At 47.7% G+C, this 20,315-nt stretch overlaps 1 protein-coding gene across 8 annotated transcripts in view; it reads left to right on the forward strand.

Annotated features, from left to right (window-relative positions):
* Nucleotides 1–6,126: 6,126 nt before the first annotated feature.
* ATP2B3 (ATPase plasma membrane Ca2+ transporting 3) overlaps nucleotides 6,127–20,315 on the forward strand; it is a 120,583-nt gene continuing 106,394 nt past the window's right edge. For 4 of the 8 annotated variants that reach the window (XM_082205708.1, XM_082205707.1, XM_082205709.1 and 1 more), the window contains exon 1: nucleotides 6,128–6,476. The gene's annotated coding sequence lies outside the window, so the exon portion shown is untranslated. Of the gene's footprint in view, nucleotides 6,477–20,315 lie in introns of all 8 variants that reach the window. The other 4 variants (XM_082205714.1, XM_082205711.1, XM_082205712.1 and 1 more) reach the window with 2 other exon arrangements.

Raw genomic sequence — 20,315 nt, forward strand, 5'->3', positions numbered from 1 at the left:
AAGTGCTTTTTTCCTTAATCGAAGAAAAAGCAAGATACATATTTGACAGACATTGTACTACTCCTTGAGAGTTTCCACGCAACCACAAAAACCTCAAACTAAGAAACGTGTGCAGGCAGAATCATGCACACCTTATTTTTACATGGGGGTGGGAATTAAATGTACCCAGGAAGGCAGTTACCCACCCAGTGGCGTAGCGTGGGGGGTGCAGGGGGGGCCGGCCGCACCGGGCGCAACATCTGGGGGTTAGGATTAGGGGGCACAAATCCACGGGTTAGGGGGCACAAATTACTTGCCTTGCCCCGGGTACTGACAACCCACGCTACGCCACTGTACCCACCCCACTCCCTACTTAGCTATAGGCCTGCCTTGTGCCATCCTGAGGCATTGGCTGACAGATGAGAAAGCGCCATTTTCTGAGCTTCCAGCAAATACCCCCATCCATTGCAGTGCCCCCACCACCACCACTGATGCTGACAGCCTCATTTCTCTCTCTTCAGCTGCCTCGTCTCTGCTCTGCTGCTGGAAAAGTATTCTGAGTCAAGCCTTTCCCAACATGGTGCCCCCAAACGTTGTTGGAGCACAACTCCCATCATCCCCAACTGCTGGTTGTGCCAGGTGGGGCTGGCAGCAGTGTAGTTCAAAACATCCTGAGGGCACCAGGTTGGTGAAGGCTGGTGAAGACAAGCGTGGTCTCTGCCAGTTGGGAACGCCAAAGAGCGGAAACCAAGGGTGCATCCATAATTCATGGTGCAAGTAAGTGCTGCTGACAGTGGGCTCCTGGACTGGGGATCATGCTTGCCTTGCCAGCTGGCCAGCAGTGCCCATTAGCTGATAGCTTTGCTCAAAACAACCTGCTTGGCAAGGCAAAAAATTAATAAATCATTATCCTTTGGGGACTGGGGGAAGCACTCCTGCTTGAGCATTTGCCAGCCTGCTTTGAGGGAGGGCGTGTGGAGCTGCCCAAAGTATCTATCTATCTATCATCTATCTATCTAGCACGTATTGTTTGTTAGGGCAGGTGCTTAAATCAGATGACACACAGGTAAGCTAGAGACTGCTGGCTGCCTTCTTCCATTTACGTATCAATGTCAGATACATTGTCAGATACAATGTCAGATATCAATGCCTGTATCAATGCTATTTCATCAATGCTATTTCCATATTCTCAATTATGGAATTCTCTCAATTATGGAATTCTCTGTATTGAGAATATGGAATTCTCAATTCCATATTCTCAATACAGTGTCCATTTTCTTTAAATTATTGCTTCCTGATTTGTTTCCTAGTTCTTCTTTGTAATAAATTTGTTTATGATTTTTTTAAAGAGAGATTGCCTTTCCCCACAGTCATCTAACAAACAACTTGCGTGCCACAGTTTGCGGAAGTTTGCTTGCCCTTTGTGGTGGCCGCTGTGTTAAAGAATGACCTCCCCTGTGAGACACATGCAACATTTAAAGCGCATTGCACCTACCCAAAGAATCATGGGAACTGTAGTTCACCCCCTCACAAAGCTACAATTCCCAGCACCCATAAGAAAACACCGTTTCCTGGCTTTTTCAATGTGTTTCAGACACGTGATAAGAATGTCTACTTGATAATCCAGGCTAATGACTTTAATGGTTGATGTGATTTTGTTAGTCACCTTTGGGGGCAATTTTTAAGCTGAAACATGGGATATACATTAATATATTATTTTAATTATATGTTTATTTAGACATTTTTAGATCACCTTTTAGGACAAAATGACAATTTAATTTCCATGCTTGGGGTGACTTGTTCTTATTACATTTGCATTACCGGGGGGGGGGGGCTCATGCATTGGGTTGATCTCCATAGTATGGGGCTTTTTAGTTTGGGGGAAATAGCACCTAGAATGCACCTTCCTTTGCCTTGCTAACACACACAGAGAGCCCTCTCAAGAGCCCATAGGCATCACAATGGAATTGCAGAAAAATTATTAACTGGTGTGGAGGAAGGAAGGAAGGAAGGAAGGAAGGAAGGAGGGAGGGAGGGAGGGAGGGAGGGAAGGAAGGAAGGAAGGAAGGAAGGAAGGAAGGAAGGAAGGAAGGAGGGAGGGGGGAGGGAGGGAAGGAAGGAAGGAAGGAAGGAAGGAAGGAAGGAAGGAAGGAAGGAAGGAAGGGAAGGAAAGGAAGGAAGGAAGGAGGGAAAGGCAACTTCTTTGCAGAGTGAAGGGATAACTGTCGAACCTTTCTTGGCTCTGGCAAATCTTGAATGAGAGGATAATGAGTCTTTCCAGTTTGTTTGTAAAAGATTAGCACAGAAGAAGTCACATAATCAGGAAAATAAATAAAGCAGAGGCTGGATACTTCTTTCCTTTTCTTCGAGGCAATTTTAAAGGTAACACTTCTTTACGAGATTGCTTGCCTTCTGAATTAAAAGCAAAAGGCTGCATTTCAACTCACTGAAGATCCTTCGGTAAAGAAAGCTCTATATGCTTTGAAAGTTGAACCTTTGTAGTCTGAAGGAAGCACCACTGAGTTCAATGCAGTTACTCCCAGGAAACTGTGCTTACGATTGTGCTAATGCTAAGTCTAATAAATTGAGTTCTGTGCTCTGTACTGCTGCTTGATTATAATAGAGACTAATAGTGACAAATGATGAATTTCTAGGCCTCATTGAGAATTGAAGATTGTCAAATTACGGGGTCTGAATGGCATCCACACAACCAATCCAGCTGTCTATGTGTACTTCAGCTTTCAAAACACTTTTAATAAAGTACCTCACTGAAGACTCCTGATTAAGCTTAACAGTCATGGGAGAAGAGGAGAGGTCCTGGTTAAGAAACAGGAAGCAGAGAGGAGAAATGGACAGTATTTCAAAGGGTTATGGAAAGCAGAGTCCACCAAGGATCAGTGCTAGGGACCAGCAATTTTTAATTTGTTCATTAATTATCTAGATTTGGAGGTAAACAGTGAGATAGCAAAGTTTGCAGATGATACCAGCCTCTGCAGGATTGATAAAACAAAGGGGAATTGCGAATAACTCCAAAAGGATCTCTCCAAATTGGGTAAATAGACAGTAATATGACAGATGGAATTCAGTGTAAACAAGTTAACAGTGAAGTACATCAGGCAAAAAAATATAACTTCCCATAGCTAGGGGTCTGAATTGACAGTGACTGAGCAGGAATGAGACCTTGGCCTTGATGAAGGTGTCAGCTCAGTGCATAGCTGTCAACTTTTCCCTTTTCTTGTGAGGAATCCTATTTGGAATAAGGAAATTTCCCTTAAAAAAAGGAAAACATTGGCAGCTATGGCTCAGTGTGTGGCAGTTGTGAAAAAAGCAAATTCCATGTTAGGAATCCCTAGGAAAGGCATTGAAAATAAAAGTGTCAATATTATAATGTCATAATACAAAATCTGTGGTGAGACTGCACCTGAGCACTGTGTACAGTTCTGGGTGCCTCATCTCAATAAGGTTCTCAGAAAGCTGGGGGGGGGTAAGAAAAGAGTAACCAAGATGATGAAGGGCTTTGAGCATGCCTCTGAACAGCAGCTGCTGGGTAGCAGAAGCGCAAAGAGCGCTGTTATACTCTGGTCTGCTTGCAAACTTCCCACTGGCATCTGGCTGGTCACAGTGGGAACAGGATTCTGGAGTATGATAGATTTTGAACCTGATCCAAATATGTAGATCAACATATCTGCCTGCATTTTTGGACTTTTCTGGGGTGTGTGGCTAGAAAGGCTCTCATGATGTCAGCCTGAGACCACTGGTTGCCTCAAAGAAATGAAAATCTGGGCTCTTTTGGTATTTATATGCCAACGCCATCATCAGGCAACAGTTTGTAGGAAGGTTTGGAGGGAACCCCAAATTTTAGGGTTCATAGTCAATGTTAAGTACAAACCCCATGTTTGGTGTATCAATTGCTCAGTTTGTGGGGTGCTGCAAAGTGCAGGGTTATCTCCAGTAAATGGACAAAGTACAAAGATTCACAAAATGTACCCCTGTGTACCCCCAGAAAAAAGCACTGGTTATCTCTGCAAGATGTTGCAAATCAACTGCAAAAGTTTGGCACTGGTTTGAAGGGGATCCCATATTTGGGGGGTCATAGTTAATGGCACTGATTGTAGGCAGTGAAAAAGCAGAGACACCGGGGCATCCACTCTGCACTTGGTAACCTCTGTCAGACCACTATGAATTGCATCAGTTGAAGCCTTCATCAATAGCTCCACAGCAACCCTGGGTAAGTGCAATGTTTACACCACCACACCCACCAAACCAATTGCTTTGTATGAGTGTCCATGAAGAAGAACTTGATAAACCTCCTGTTTTCATTGCCAGCCTAGAACTGCAAACTGCTCCATAAATCGTAACAGCAACACACAGGATAGGGACCTGTTTCTCAAGCATCTGGAAGACCTGTGTTCATCTCAAGGGGTCATAACACGCTAGATGTGGCAACATAAACCTGTACAAAATGAAGGACAATAATATTTCTATGGTAGCAAATGCTGATCTCTTAGATTTCTGTTTTGCAGAAGATAGCTCCTCAGAGTGTCAATTTTGGGGGCAAATCTGTGTGCCTGGTGAAGTGAATCACCTCTTATTTGTGGACAAAGAAATTGGAGGTGGAAGCTGAAGACCATTTCACTAAATTCTTCCTAGTTGGGGTGAAATTCTCTTGCAGTTTTTCAGAGGTGAGACTTATTACAAGCAGTGACAGTAGCATAGTTTTATTTCCCCCCCCCCCAACCCTGTGATTAGTTATTGTAGCTTTTGCAAGTGGCAACAGCAGCAACTGTGTACCTGGTCACTCTTTTGCATCCTTCTCAATACACAGACTTGGAGTCCTTCCAGGGCATTGAGGAGGGTGCAGTGGCATCACACACACACACACACACACACACACACACACACACTGGAGAATATTTGGAAACAATCCTGCAAAGTGGCCTACTTTTTCTAGGGGACGGTGAGAGAAAATGATGGGATTAGTCTTCTGATACATTTCTGTTCACTTCTAACACAAATTAGTTTTGGTGACAGATGTAATCTGACTGACTAGTTTATTCTGTCATCAGAGTATGCAAGCTTCAAGTTACAGAATGCTTCATCAGGCAGTATGGAAAGGTAGCTGAACATCAGGAATGTTTGTTTTCAGCCACTTCATTATTTAGATGGGCTTGAACATGCATAACCAAGCGCTGAGGTGGATTGTGGCCCTGTTCATGAAGTTTTCAGCAGTCAGAAGGAGAAAAAAATGAGAATAGTTGACTGGAAGAGAGATCACAGACAGTTGTAATGACCCAAAACCTGGCACTGCACAAACAAGAGGATAGAAAGAAGATCGGCACAGGAGATCAGCTAGATTGATCCAAATTCACCCAGGGGTCTTTCTGTTTGATAGCTGCAGGATCCAGCAAAAGCACCAGGTACAAGTTCAATAGGCTCTGAGTAGAGGAAAGGGGTAAAGGGCTCCTCCTTTTTACCCTTCATAATAGTAGTGATGTTGGGTGACATGGTGGCAAGGGCAGTTTTCCTGACTCTCCACAGCACCCTGTCGAAATGACTGAAAAAGCCCTCTCTTCTGTTGTGTGTGGCACCCTTAGCTGGGTCCTGCCACTCTGTGTCTGCGTTGCTAGAATGCAATGGATAAGAGTTTGAGGCTTGGCTGTGGCAGGCCCAGGTTCAAATCACCACTTGGCTATGAAGCTCCGTGGATGGCCTTGGGAAAGGCACTCCCTCTCAGCCCATCCACCACCACCAGCACCACTCAGGCATCCGGAGCTGCCCATTTGGCCAAGGACTCTGTGGCTGTGATGCTACAGGGGCAGGTACGATCTGCACCAAGCAGATGGTCCTTCCATCGCTGCATCCCTGCATCCTTTCCATCAGTGACGGAGAGGCTGCTTGGAACGTACCATCACTGGGACTGGAGTGGGGGGAGGAAGCAGCCATCTGTGAGTTCCAGCAATACATCTATGGGTGTCTCTTGATTTGGGGAGGTGTGGAGAACAAGGAGGAGTGGGGGGATGGACCTGGCTGCGTGAAGTGGGGGAGGGGGTGCAGGAGGCTGAGATCTGCGATTGGTTCTCGGCCTCCAGTCACATCTCCCTCCCCCCCGCTTGCACCACAGTTCCCCTCCTCCCCTCGTTTCCCCCTCCCCGCTCTGCTGAGATTTGCAGCTGGACCAGCGCTCAGCGAGCTCTCTCCATCCTTGCAGGATGTAGCCGCTGCGATGCCAGCCGCAGCATCCCCGGGGCTGTAGACAACCGGCTCCCCCCACCCTTGCCCTGACCCTCCCCTTCCCTCCGGTCCCCTCCTGAGGGGGGCAAATCAGGCCGAGGAAGCTCCCCCTCCTTCTCCTCCTCCTCTCGACTGGATCCGGGCCAAGAGAGAGAGAGAGAGAGACCCGCAGTTCCACCCCGCGCTTCATCTTCTCCCCGCAGCGGATTCCCTCACCTGCCTCCCTCCTCCCCACCTCAGTCTCTCCTGGGTTCTAGCATGGCCTGGTAAGTAGCTCCTCTTGAGGAGACTTTCTATTTTGGAGGGGAGTTGAGGGAATAAAGAGAGATGGAAAAGACTGTCGGTCAAAACATAAAAATAAAAGAGCCTGGGGTTTTTTTACGGAGGGGGGATATGGATGAAAGACGCCCCCTTCCTCCTCTTGCGGAGGGGAATCCGGGCAGCCTCCGTCATCTGTAATGCAGAGATGCGCGGAGCTGGGGGTGGGTGCGCGGGGAGGGAGGGCAATGCGGTCGGGATGGCGTGCGGACAAGTCACTGCAGAAAAGAAGGCTGGGTGGTCGGGTGGGATTTAAAAAGAAAAAAAAACCACCTTACTAGACTTTCCCTGCAACCTTTAATTTAGGGATGAGGGAAGAGAGGAGAGGCATTGAGCAGAAGACCTGGAGGAGGAGGAGGAGGCAGAATTCGAAAGCGGCTCCAGCTTTAGGGAGGGAGAAGTGGCAAAATGTGCATGGGGAGGGCAGGGGAGGGGGGAGAGCGTCCGGTCTCTTGCGCGTGTCCCCGCTCCCACCTCCTCTACTGCCCTTTCCCATCATTTTTGCCTTGGCGTCTATTTCTCCGCCGGTGCACCTTGCAATGCCTGCCTGCATCTCAAGGTGACAGCGACATGTTCCTGTGGTGACCGTGTGTGTGTGTGAGAGAGAGAGAGAGAGAGAGAGCGCTGCGCGCGCGCACGCACACGGAGCGAAAAGGGAGCGCGAGAAAGGAGGCAGCACCGGTGACGTACCTGGCCAGATCAGCAAAGGGGGTGTGGGTGGGGGCGTACTTCAAGCCCAATAGGGATCTCCCACCCACCCACTGCAGCGATGTACCTGCATTAAACGGAGGGCAGGAGGAGGAGGGGGCAGCAGCCACTTAAGCTTCTGACAGCTCCAAGCCTCCCCCATCCCTGCTGTCGTATGCGGGGGAGGGGAACACTCCTCCTCTTGCTCCTTCTCCCTCCCCAAAATGTCTTGGCTGATGGAAGAACATGTGAATGTGGGAACGAATCTCTCGGGATCCTTTGGGGGCAGCTTCTTTCAGTGGCTTGGGCTGGATAATGAAAGGAAACGGAGGGGCCGAGGGATTGGCTAGGGAGACTGCGAACGAAGAAAGGAGGCGAAATGATCGCTGTATCACTTGGCGGGATGACGAGAGAGAAAACCGAGGGCAAAGGGCTGAAGTACGCGGGGATGGGTCGAGAAAGGCCCGAGACAGCAGGGAGATGAAGGGGGGGGTATTCTGTGGGGTATTCCATCTCGGAGCCCGGCTGATCTCGCTCAGCTCCAAAGCTCCCTTCGGTCCCGGGAGAGGCTAGCCTAGCCAGACCCCCCACGGTAGCGCAAAAGCGGCGCTGGAAGGATGCGAGGGGATGTGAGCCTCCCTTTGGGGTTTCTCCCCTCGAGATACACTGCTGCTTGTCCTGCAGGCTCCCTGCCTTCCTGGCCTTCTCCCCGCCCGCTCCGCCCCGGGCCAGCCAACGGGCCTCATGGCGACCTCAGCTCGTTGCGAGGGCGGCCGGCTCCGGAGAAGGACGTCTTGGGAAGGAGACGGGGCGGTGAAGGAGACGAGGCGGCCGGCGCCGAGGGGGGGGGAGGAGAGCCTGCCTGCGCGGCCGCCGAGTCCGCCGGCAGCTCGCCAAGGGCACCGAGCGAGCGAGCGCCTTCTCCGCGCTCTCCTTTGGCGCATTGCTTGGGATGGCAAGGCGGGCGGGCGCGCTCCGGCGCTCGCTTTTTTCCAGGCAACTGCAGGGGAGGGGGCGGGCTCCACAGGCTGCCGGGGCTGGCTTTCTCTGTTCCTGATTGGCCGAGCAGGCCTGATTGGCAGCGTGGGGGGGGGGCGGTGGGGAAGAGTCTGGCGGAGGCGGGGCGGGCAGGGCTAGGGGGCCTTGGCGGGGAGGGGGCTGGGCCGTGGGCTCCCACGCGGGGGGCGGAAGCGCAGGAATCTCTGGGCCCGGCAGCAGGTGGCAAATGGGGGCGGGGGCGGCAGGAAGGTTGGCAAGACCGGGATGGCCCCCCGCAGCCCCCCCCCCCCTGGCCTTTGCCTTTCCTTCCCGGGGTGGGGAGGGAACTCCTTCCCTTTGAGGGTCATCCACTTGTCTCCCTCCCTCTGCCTCTGCTGCTGCCAGAACTTCACGACCCCTCGGTGCAACGGAGTGACGGGCACTTCTGCGCTCTGTGCAGAATGAACTGGTGGAATTCGCTGCCCGCACAAGATGTCTGGGGCCCTGGCTGCTGCTGCTGAGGTGGCTGCGGAAGAGGATGGGACAAAGGCGCGAAGGATGAGAGGCCTCCCAGTGGCTTGTAGCCAGACTGGAGCCTCCACGTTCAGAGGCAGAATACCTTTGGGTACCATATGTTGTGAGAACAAGCAGTGAAGGATCCAAGGGTCGCCTGTGCTCTGCGTCCCCGAGGCGTCTGCATGGCCACTGTGGGAAAGAGGAGGCTTGGGCAAGATGGTGCCGCAACCATCTCTTGGAGACGAGGAGGGGAGGAGGGAAAGAGTAAAACATGAGAGAGAAAGGGAAAGAGAGAACAGAGATCAAGAGAAGGAGAAAGCCTGGCAGAGAAATAGGACAAAAGAAGGGAAGCGAGAAAATAGCCAGCCTGGATAAAGTGAGCAAGTAAAAGGTTACGGTACCCTAACTATGTGAGATAAAAATCATGGATCCCAAGTCACAGCTTAAAAGTGAGACCTGGACTTAGGAAGGGTGATGTCCACTACGGCCTAAAAGGGGCCTTGCCTTCCTCTCCCTTGGTTCATGCCCTTCCCAGGCAGGCATTCCTTCTTGTCTGGTGGGAAAGAGCAGGGTCCCCTCGACCCCACACATGTTGGGTGTTCCAGGGGGAGACCCAACTCTCACAATGCACGAATAACACCCTCAAACAAATTGGACGTATGATTACCCCACACACAAATTTCATGCTTGTGTGGTGGAGAGGAATGATAGTCAGCCTGGTGACAACTTCCAGAGAGGTAACTGAGTTTGCGGCAGCGAAGACAGCAGAGAGTCAGATGGCCTCTGGGAGGCTGAGAAATTTAATGTGGCAGCAGCTTTTGTGGGCTGGAGTCTCCTCCGTCAGTTCAGTCAGCGTGCAAGTCAGGCTCTATTCGCTCCCTTTCTCCTCCTTACTATATATATATCTTCTTCTTTGCTTCTGTCATTGACACTGTGTACAACTTGTTTTTAGAAATTCTCCTTATCCAACCACATACCCACACTTCACAAGTCTATTATATTTACACAGCTCTTAGCCGACCCATCTATTTCCCTTCACCTGCTCACATGGGTCTGTGGTACCCACAGAGCTGTGCCTGGGTTCATTCATCCAGCCATCTTGAATGTCCCTCATGCTTGTTATTTTCTACACACATCTATCTTCAACACAGCAAATTATATGGTGTGTGGAATCTCCTTCAGAACTGCAGGGACCCCACAGCCCTTCACTGCTAAAATGTGGGGAAATCTGTGCTGCATCTATCTTCTCGAATTAGACCTTGTGCTTATGATGGATGCTGTTTTAAGGGAGAGATTAATGACCTCCAGGAAATTTCCAGCCTTGGAAATTTAGCTTTCTCCTCAGATTCCTCCATAATTTAGCTTTCTCTTTAGCTTTCTCCACAAGAACCATGGTTAGCTCCAGTAACTAAGCATCCACCTACACCCCCCCCCTTCTCTGCTTATATAATCCTGTATTAAGTAACCTGCTCAAGTGTTTCCCCTTCTTGCGGTCGCCCTTGTCATGTCTCCGCCACTCCCCACCCTGCCCCATCTCTGGTCCCAGACCAGCCAGACAAACTTCTCCCCTCCCCCCCTTAGAGAAGGCTACAGCTTTTCTGTAACAACAACTGGGGTGTCATTTTCAGATTTGGGGGCTGGGAATAAGAGTGATATTTTTCACTTGCTTTTGTAAAGAACAGAAGTGTGGAAAGGGACATTCTAAGAGCATTCTCTGTGGTTTCTTTCTGTGCTGCCTTTTAATCTCTGTAAAACTTTTAGAAAATATTTGTAAGTTGTTATTTATCCTTTAAAAATAAAAGCAAAGGGATTTGTGCTTTTGGTGTGCATACTATGTAAATTAGTCCATTTGTATGTTCGTAACAACAGGCTTTCAATATGCAGAGTTCTATCATGGAGATAGTAAGAAGTAATAAGGCCAATAAACACCTGTAGTTTGAATAACAGGATGCCCTGGCCCATGAATGACACCTCTGATTGAGTGGTTGTATCTCCATTGATAGCAAATTCTCCTAGCTTTATTTAGCATAGTATGTTATTTGTCTGTATTTGTTATTTGGTCTGTATGATCTGTCCTGCCCAGAGTCTATTATGTAAACAATTGTGGGTGGAGGAGAGAGATTGTGTGCACTAGTATTTTTTGGATAATTCAACCCCAGAAATTCTTCTTGGGGCATTTTCTGCACCTTTGGCTTTCCACATCTTCTATGGAATATCTCTACAGATGCATATTTAATGTACCTTATTAGGATATCAGATGCTTAAACCAGAAACTTAATGAATATTCAAGTTTGGGATCTAGCCTAGGAAAGGGACTTCAGGCGTAGCAGGGAATTGCATAGCACAACACCAGCTGCTGTGATTAGAAGGCAGTATGAATCCTCTGGATTGGCCAGATCTGATGGAAATACTAGGAAGGTGAGCTCCGGGGCTCCTGCTAAAACCACTGAGTGTGTGTTTCTTTCCAAACCTTTGTCTGCCAAGATAATGCACAATTCCTGTGTGTGTGTGTAGGGGCAACTGCAGAGGAGAATGCATAGATGAGAATGATGCTTAATCCCCTGCCTTCAATTTATTTCTCCTAGTGTGTCTCTGCCCCCCCCCCGCCTGCCTCCTCCAGATGAGCTTATTTCCAATTTCTGAACCTGGCTGGGGGAACACAATGTACAATGGCCTGGGGGAAGGGGGCGTTTTCAGGGGGAAATTGAGAAGTAGTTTTCCTAGTCCTTGGAAGTTCATTTCAGGCAAGAGATCAATGCCAGGTTTGGTTTCAGACACTTCCACTCATAGCTCCATCCAGGCCCTAATCCAGCCTTTGCCAACCTGGTGCCCTCCAGATGTTTCAGACTATTATTGGCTGGAGCTGGTTGTCCAAAACATCTGGAGGCTGCCCGGGTGCCCAAGGTTGCCATAGTGCATTGATTTTCTGCTACTCATTCATTCTCTTTCATTTGTCACCCGATTACATGTTTTCTATCCATCTGTGCATTAATCCACTGGTGGGATATTGAGAGGCCCGCAAACCTGGCCCCTGGCAGAAGTTGCGTTTTGAAAGGCCTTCAGTCTGTAACAATAAGTGAAAACAATTGTATTAATACCTCACAAAGAAGCCAAATATTTTTACTAGGCCAAGAAACCCACTAGTAGCCCACTCTGTATAAAGGTAAAGGTAAAGGTACCCCTGCCCGAACGGGCCAGTCTTGACAGACTGTGGGGTTTGTGCGCCCATCTCACATCTATTGGCCGGGGGCCAGCGCTGTCCGGAGACACTTCCGGGTCACGTGGCCAGCGTGACAAAGCTGCTCTGGCGAGCCAGAGCCGCACACGGAACGCCGTTTACCTTCCCGCTGGTAAGCGGTACCTATTTATCTACTTGCCCCCGGGGGTGCTTTCGAACTGCTAGGTGGGCAGGCGCTGGGACCGAGCAGCGGGAGCGCACCCCGCCGCGGGGATTCGAACCGCCGACCTTTCGATCGGCAAGCCCTAGGCGCTGAGGCTTTAGCCCACAGCGCCACCCGCGTAGCCCACTCTGTATATTATTATATAAATGAGAAAATTTTGGTATACATTGGAATGTGGCTCATGATCATGAGTGCTCATGATTTGACTGACTGATTATCTTTGGGAAGGGAATTTTTTTTAACTGAACATGATGATTTGTGGTTCAGGCAGGGCTTTTTTCAGCTCTCAGCCTCTCAGGTGGCACCATTACCATTCTAAGATAACAAGGGAGGTGTTCATGGTGAGTTCCAGCACTTCTTTTTCTAGAAAAATAGCACTGGGTTCAGGGACAAAAAACCTCAAATCCTCAAGCAGCAGAATTCTGTTACCTGTATAAAATATGCAAAATATTATTTTGCATAATATTTGCTGCTTTTCTTTAACCAGAAGGTTAAGAAATCTGCCCAAATGAAAGATGATTCAGCAGTTTTTCTGATTTCCAAGAAAACTTTGCTAGACTTAGCACTCAACATAGCTTTGTTTCCATTAGGGAAAGGACCTTGCTTTTCATACATTAAAGGAAACTGAATACTGTGCCCAGTATTGGTTCACCTTGCTTCACTTTCAAAGAATCAACATGTGTACAGCCCTCATCATAGCAAATGGCTCTGCTTGGTATGCAGGGGGGCTTCAGCATGGTCTTCTCCACTTGAGATTCACCAAGATTACGGTGGTCATAATCTTATGATTATATGTTGAATCTGATGGCTCCTTTGTCCAACGCATCTGTGACCCACCATCTGCACTGGGCCACAGGCAGTGAAGCACATGGAGTTGAAGTAGGAGCCCTGGAAGGATTAGGACCAGAGTTTGCTGGCATCCTGGAGCAGATCTGCAGGCCAGCCAACCTGGAAGCTGAGTTAATGGTATGCCAGGATTTGAGCTCTGCTAAACTCACCTGAAGGAGGGCTGAAATCAAGGCCAGAATCAAGCAGCAGGGAGATGGGGAGGAATAGGCAGGCAGAGATCTGGCAAGCCATACAAGCAAGGCCAAAGTCAGGAAGAGATTCTTAAATGCAGATCTGATTAGATGGGAGCAAGGGGTTGCCTTTGATGGAGCTATGCTAAGACTGGAGTTGCAGGGCAGGGAGAGAATAGAATCACAGAAGTGTGGAGTCGGAAGGGACCGTGAGGTTGATCTAGTCCAACCCCCTGCAATGGAGGAATCTTTTGACCAATGGGCAGTGGCGTAGCTAGCTGCTCCAGCACCCGGAGCGGCAGGGGCGGGGCGAGCCACCCACAGGGGCGCCATAGTGATCCACGCACGGGGGTGCTGCATGGGGGTGCTTTGGCAATCCATGCACGGGGGCGCTGTGGCGATCTGCCCAGGGGGGCAGTGCAGCGAGCTGCCCAAGGAGTCCGCCTGGTGGACGCAAGCCCCACGCTGCCATTTTGGGCAGCGTTGGGCCCGGATCCACTGTGTTACTCCCAGGAGAGATGTGCGTCTCAGGCGCACTGCAGGCCAGGCCCTGCAGTAAGTGTCGACCCCCGCAGTGTGCGCTTTTGTCACCCCCCTCAAGGGTGACACCCGGGGTGGGCCACACACCCCTTCCTATGCCCCTGCCAATGGGAGGCTCAAACCCATGAACCGGAGATTAAGAGTCTCATGCTCTACCAACTGAGCTATGTTTCACTTACATCAAATTCATTTTCCCTCTCCCCCTCTGTGATCTCAAGTGGATGGGGGCGCTACTAGCCCACAGACCAAGGAGACTCCTGGTTTGAGTCCTAGCAGGTGGATACTGACCTCCTACTCAAGCTCCTTCCTCCTCTTTTCATCCAGGTTTCTCCATCCATCCTTACAGATACTTCCCTCAAAACACTGTGAACCATCCATTTCAACTGAAGCCTGCCTGCCTCTCTCTGTGTCTCTGTGTCTCGCTTCTCCTGCTTGGCCCTTGCCAGGGGTCAGTGCATTACTGATCAGCCTTGGTCTCCTACCCCTTTGGCCGAACGCAGCCAGCCAGGCCTCTCTGCTATCAACAGCTTATACATTATTTAGGCAGCCAGTACCCATTTCAATCAGACAATGGAGTGTAGCTCCTGCCTCAGAAACACTGCAGGCAGAATTTATGGGTGAAGATGGATGCAAAGCTGCGGGGGGTGGGGGGTGAATACTGGTTCTGCAAGGTTGGAGGCAGAGGCTGGTTCAGGGTGCTGAGTGGCCCACAGCCTTTACATCAGTGAAATGCTTGGAGGGAAACTCCAATGACAAGACTTCAGTTTCTTTAAAAGAAAAAAATTAATAACACAACAAATTAACAGATAAGTGCAAGAATGTTCACATAGTGCTTGTGAAAATAAAAGGGCAGACCACTTGTTTCAGTGGGTGACAGGGACAGCACTACTGAGCCATCATCTTGGTCTGCGGACTTGCCTGCCTGTCATTTCAGTTAGGAACTTGGGAATAAGCTGGAGCTGATCCTACAGCGGAGGGGTGTGCTGTGAGCACTCAGTTTACGTTGCATTTCTTCCCCTTCTGTTTGTTGCTTGCCCTGTTAGGTGGACTAGAAATTCAGGGCCACACTGCAAGAAATCTGTGGCAAATGTGAACAGGCACCCAGCCATTCACCATAATACACGGCAACATGCTCTGGTTGGCCAGCAGTCCAGCATACCCTCAACACACTTCTTTTGTCACATCCAGCCTTGACATTTTCAAGTGCACAGCACAGAGTTTAATGGGGTTTATTCATTATAAATGGGCATTGGATTGAAGATTTAGTCATATGTGAAACAACTTATGGAGTGAAAAAGAATTCAAAGGTGGTGTACACAGGTATAAGATTTAGCAGTGTTTTGAGAGCACATAACCTAGAACCGTAATGTCCCTCCGGAAGTTAACAGACTACAGTCCCCATCATTCCTGTCCTCTGGCCATGCTGATTAGTAAGGCTGGGTGATACATCAATGTATCATCACAAACTGATTTGAAGTCCATATTGTCATATCAGTTTCATTTCTTTTAAAGAGAGAGATTAGGGTTCAGGCAGAGATAGCAACCCTGCCATTTGACCTGGAAGGAAGCTCTGATAACTAACTCTAAGTGAGCAAGTGACTGGCTGCAATTGCTTTTGTGCAGCGTTTCCCAACCTGGTGCCTCCAGATATTTGACTCTGAATGCCCATCAGCCCCAATGGACAGGGAAGATGGAAACTGTCATCCAGCAGCATGTGGGAGGTGGGCTGCTCAGGGTGCGGAAGCTGCTTGAGTGGTAAATAAGAGGGACCTTGCTGCACATGTTCAGACATGTTTGGCCTGTAGCACTTTTTACTTTGCTTAGTATCTTTCATTAAAGTAGCGCCAGGGTTGCAGATGGAAGGCAGTACAGCTAAATGAGAGTGGCTGAAACAGGAGACAGTGAGAAAGGTTCTTATGCAAGAGTACTGGCAATAGAGGTTTTTGAGGTGCTGTTTTTAAAAACATTTTTTAAATTTTTATTTATAAAATTAGTTTTACAGCATCAAAAACCCCCTAAAAACCAAACAATTTATTAAGTATATATAATTTCAACTCCCCTCCCCCTCTTTCTGCAGTTCCTTATTTTTATAATATTTTACTGAATTTCCAAATTTAATTTAATTTAATTTAATTTAATTTTTAATTTAATTATTTAATTTAACTTTTAAGAAACATTATTGAGAAAAATCCAGTGTTCCTGAATCGCAGACCCAACCCTGGACCTTTGCTCAATAAAAATAAAAGGTGGAGGGGCTGATGAATGTGCCCCCACACCAATTATCCATAGCAGCCTGACTTCAAGAATCTGCACTTGCAATTTGGGCGAGGCTCCAGCTTGAGACTTGCAGTCAGGATTCGAGTGGTCAGATGGAAAAGAGGACAAGGCTCTTCCTGCCTTTTTAATGGTCGTGTAGAAGGAATTTCAGCCTCTTGAGTGGAACGTCTTCTGCACAACTGTTAACTGTGCCGGACGCACCTCGTCCTCCTTGAAAAGTGACAGCCCCTCTAGGGCTCAGGATAAGACGCCTGGTCTAGGTGGAATCTTGGTTTTTATTCCATGTGAGGCAACGTGTAATCTGACTCCCTCCCTTGAGCATAGTTGTGGCCTGTTCTTTTCCTTGTCTGATCTGGTGCCTTTTCACACATTTCAAGTACTGCAGAAGGAAATGGGTGGGACCTGTATCTTAATGAGAAGCTGCAGAATACCTAAATACAAGAATGCTCTTACACTGAAGTTATGTAAGGGCTTGCCTACACTCTTTCCAGGCACTGGTCTATTCTTTAAAGCTCTGTGTCCAAGTGTGTTTTTTCCCCTCTCCACTGCTTTCTCTGCAAAAACCCGCTCTTTACCGCCAAATTGGAGCAAATGGCAATCCGTAGAAAAGCTGAATTGCCCATTGCTCTGATTAAGCAGTAACAAGCATGTTTCTCTGGGGAAAGTGATGTGGTAAAATAAAACAACAACACTCAAGATACAGGCCAGGAAAGCACAGGGCAAAAGTTGCTGCATCAAATGCAAAGAGCATCATCAGTCAGGGCCTTGTGGTATGAGCAGCTGCCATATTTCAACAGGAAGGTACAGGGCATGAACTGATAGGAAATGAAGCAGAATGTCCACCCCTAAACTTACAACATTGAAAGCGGCCTTGTGTATAACTGCTCTGATAGCATCATGAGCACAGATCATTATGAAGGCACAATAAAAGGATGACTGGAAGGGCCCTGAACTGGTTATAAGGCAACGTTTCATGTTCCTCTGGAAATTTTCAGGTGCACATTAATCCAGCGTTCTAGGGCCTTTCCCTTGCTTTCTGGGCAGAATTCAAGATGATGAGTTTCCTGAAGCCCTCAGTTTGCTTGGCCTCATCATGCTCTATTGAAGGCTACCTTTTGTTCCAGGACCCCATCACAATCTCTGCAGGCTCCGCTCCTCTAACCGCTCCCACAATGTGGCAAATCCATGTGGTGCTATAGGTAATAATTCTCTAAAGCAGCTCCACAATTATGGCGCACTTCACCGAGCATGGACAGAATCTGAACATTTTCCAGAAATGCTATGACACTTTTTCATTTGGACCAGTGTTGGTTGCTAATGTTAACCCAGGAAGGTTATCCTGACCTTTTGCATTTGGCGTGATTTTGGAGAGACATGTAATTATCTGGGATCCTGAGGGAGTATGGACTTAAAAAACAAAAATCAAAGCCCACCACTACCAAAACGAATTTCAACCCTCCTTGCACATTCTTGCTCACATGCAAATGTGAAGGCATGATGGAAAGCTGGCAGGAGTCATTTTTAAACCAGATGTAATACAGTTTGTACACTTGGCTTTTAGCATTGTGTGTGAAAACACCTTTGGTGCTGAAATAAACAGGAATATTAATAAGATAAATAAAATGCTGCTGTTAACTCAGTTGGAGAAAAGTCAGAATTTTAACACAGATCTGCAGAAGATATACTGTATTTTTCCATCTATAGGACATCCCCATGTATAAGATGCCCTCTATTTTGGGGGACTCAGATTTAAGAAAACGGGGGGAGATATATCCATGTATGACACCCCCTAATTTTTGACATTATTTTTTAGGAAAAATACCTAGTCTTATACACAGAAAAATACAGTATATTTTCTTTTGCAAGAGAAAACATCACTATAGTATTTGACAATACAGTGGTACCTTGGGTTACAGACGCTTCAGGTTACAGACTCTGCTAACCCAGAAATAGTACCTCGGGTTAAGAACTTTGCTTCATGATGAGAACAGAAATCGTGAGGTGGTGGCATGGCGGCAGCGGGAGGCCCCATTAGCTAAAGTGGCACCTCAGGTTAAGAACAGTTTCAGGTTAAGAACGGACCTCCGGAACAAATTAAGTTCTTAACCCGAGGTACCATTGTAACACAAACAAAAATATTCTTATTGTTAACAGCCTGATCCTATGAATATTTCCTCTGATATAGTCCCAGTGTTTTCAGTGGAGCTTATTATTCCTATTCCTATTCCTATTCCTATTCCTATTCCTATTCCTGTTCCTGTTCCTGTTCCTGTTCCTATTCCTATTCTATTCCTATTATTGAAACGACATTTCTGTGCGCTTTGGTTTCCATAAAGGTGTTCCTTTGCACCAGAAGTCATGCTGGCCACATGACCTGGAAAGCTGACTGTGGACAAACGCCGGCTCCTTTGGCCTGAAAGGGAGATAAGCACCGCAACCTTATAGTTGCTTTTGACTGGACTTAACCATCAAAGGGTCCTTTACTTTTACCTTTTTTATTATACACATAATGAGAGTTAAGAGTGAAGTGTGATGCTTGTATTATTTCTGCATCCAGTGAGGCTTATTCATAAGTAAGGAAAGCTATCTCAAATAACAATAATTTAATTGCATGTTCTGATTTCTTTACAAAAATACTTGATAGCAGACCAGGTCTTTGGAGAGCACTAGAATTGCGTTGGCTTTGAATCTGGATTAGTGGCAGCTCAGATATTTTGCAGAATATTTGCCTTGCAGAGCTCTGGTGGTGCCTTAAGGCAGGATTCTAGTGGTAAAGCTGAGGTTGTAGATTTCCTCCTCCTCCATGATATTTTGCTTTGCTTTAAGCCTGAAGGCACTCTGTGCAGCAATCTCATTGAAGCTGAGCAAGTTCTGGTCCGTATCTGGATGGGAGATCACTTAGGATGCTTGCCTCCTTGAATTCCATGGAAGGACGGCAGGATATAAATTTCACCAATTAATCAATAATGTGTTGTGAACTTGCTGCAGTGGATATGATTTTCCTTGCTCTTATAGTCTAGCATTTTCCATAGTGGGTGGTGATGGAGAGAAGTAAGTAAGAAGTAGTAGTAGCCTCTCAAACGAGAAGATGACTAGCCTATTCCAAATAAAGGCAATGCAAGGAAACGCTGTCCAAGGTGCTGAACCTTGGGAGCATTGATTCCCTAACTATGTTGGCACACACTGATGTTACCATCAGAGGCGCAGATTTTTGCACCTTGTAAAGTCAGGTCATCAAGTTGGATACAGCCATCAGTTCTGGCGGTAGGGAGTCCTTTTGCATTATTGACAGTCTTCCCTCGGTGCCAGTATTTGGGCATTAACATCATCTTGAAGAAAGCAGCAAGGACACTCTGGGATTCCCAGATGCAGCCCGGCCTCCAGCCCCTGACAGGTGCAGGGGAACCCCAGAAGCACCACTGATGCCCAGAGAGCACTGCTTCATCTCTCTGGACCCTGAAGCGACTAAGCAAATGGCAGGGTGGGAAACTCCAGAGACACGAGGCACTGGGCTGCTACCCTCCAGTTTCTGGAGGATACCCACCCATTGTTCCACAAACTGATTGAAAGAATATGTTGTTGTTGTTGTTGTTGTTGTTGTTGTTGTTGTTGTTGTTGTTGTTGTTGTTGTTGTTGTTATGCATAGGATGATGTGTCCCTCCAGTTTTAACAACCACCACTCTGTGCTCCAGCTGTCAAAAGTCAAAGAAACAACAACAACAATTTATTTGTACCCCAGCCACTCTGGGTGGCTTCCAACAAAGATCAAAAATACATTAAAATGTCACACATTAAAAACTTCCCTAAACAGGGCTGCCTTCAGATGTCTTCCAAATGTCAGGTAGTTGTTTATCTCTTTGACATCTGATGGGAGGGCATTCCACAGGGTGGGCGCCACTACCGAGAAGGCCCTCTGCCTGGTTCCCTGTAGCTTTGCTTCTCACAGTGAGGGAACCGCCAGAAGGCCCTCAGCACTGGACCTCAGTGTCCAGGTAGAACGATGGGGGTGGAGATGCACCTTCAGATATACTGGACCGAGGCCATTTAGGGCTTTAAAGGTCAGCACCAACACTTTGAATTGTGCTTGGAAATGTACTGGAAGCCGATGTAGGTCTTTCAGAACTGGTGTTCAGAATTGGCAACTGAATCCTGTTTGTCCCAAGACTTTGAAGATTAAAGCATTCCCACAGACAACCAGATTCTTTGAGTTGTAAATTAACAAGATAACCCATTCACACTGAATCCATGCCTGTCCGGGACAGCCAGGTGTCAAGAACCACAAATCAGCTAGAAACTCCCTTTCCTACAGATGGAGAAGATAACTTACTCACACTCTTAAAGACAGAAAGTCTGCATTTAAAGAAACAGA

This window comes from Podarcis vaucheri, assembly GCF_965113315.1.
Source record: "Podarcis vaucheri genome assembly, chromosome: 17".
NCBI lineage: Eukaryota > Metazoa > Chordata > Lepidosauria > Squamata > Lacertidae > Podarcis > Podarcis vaucheri.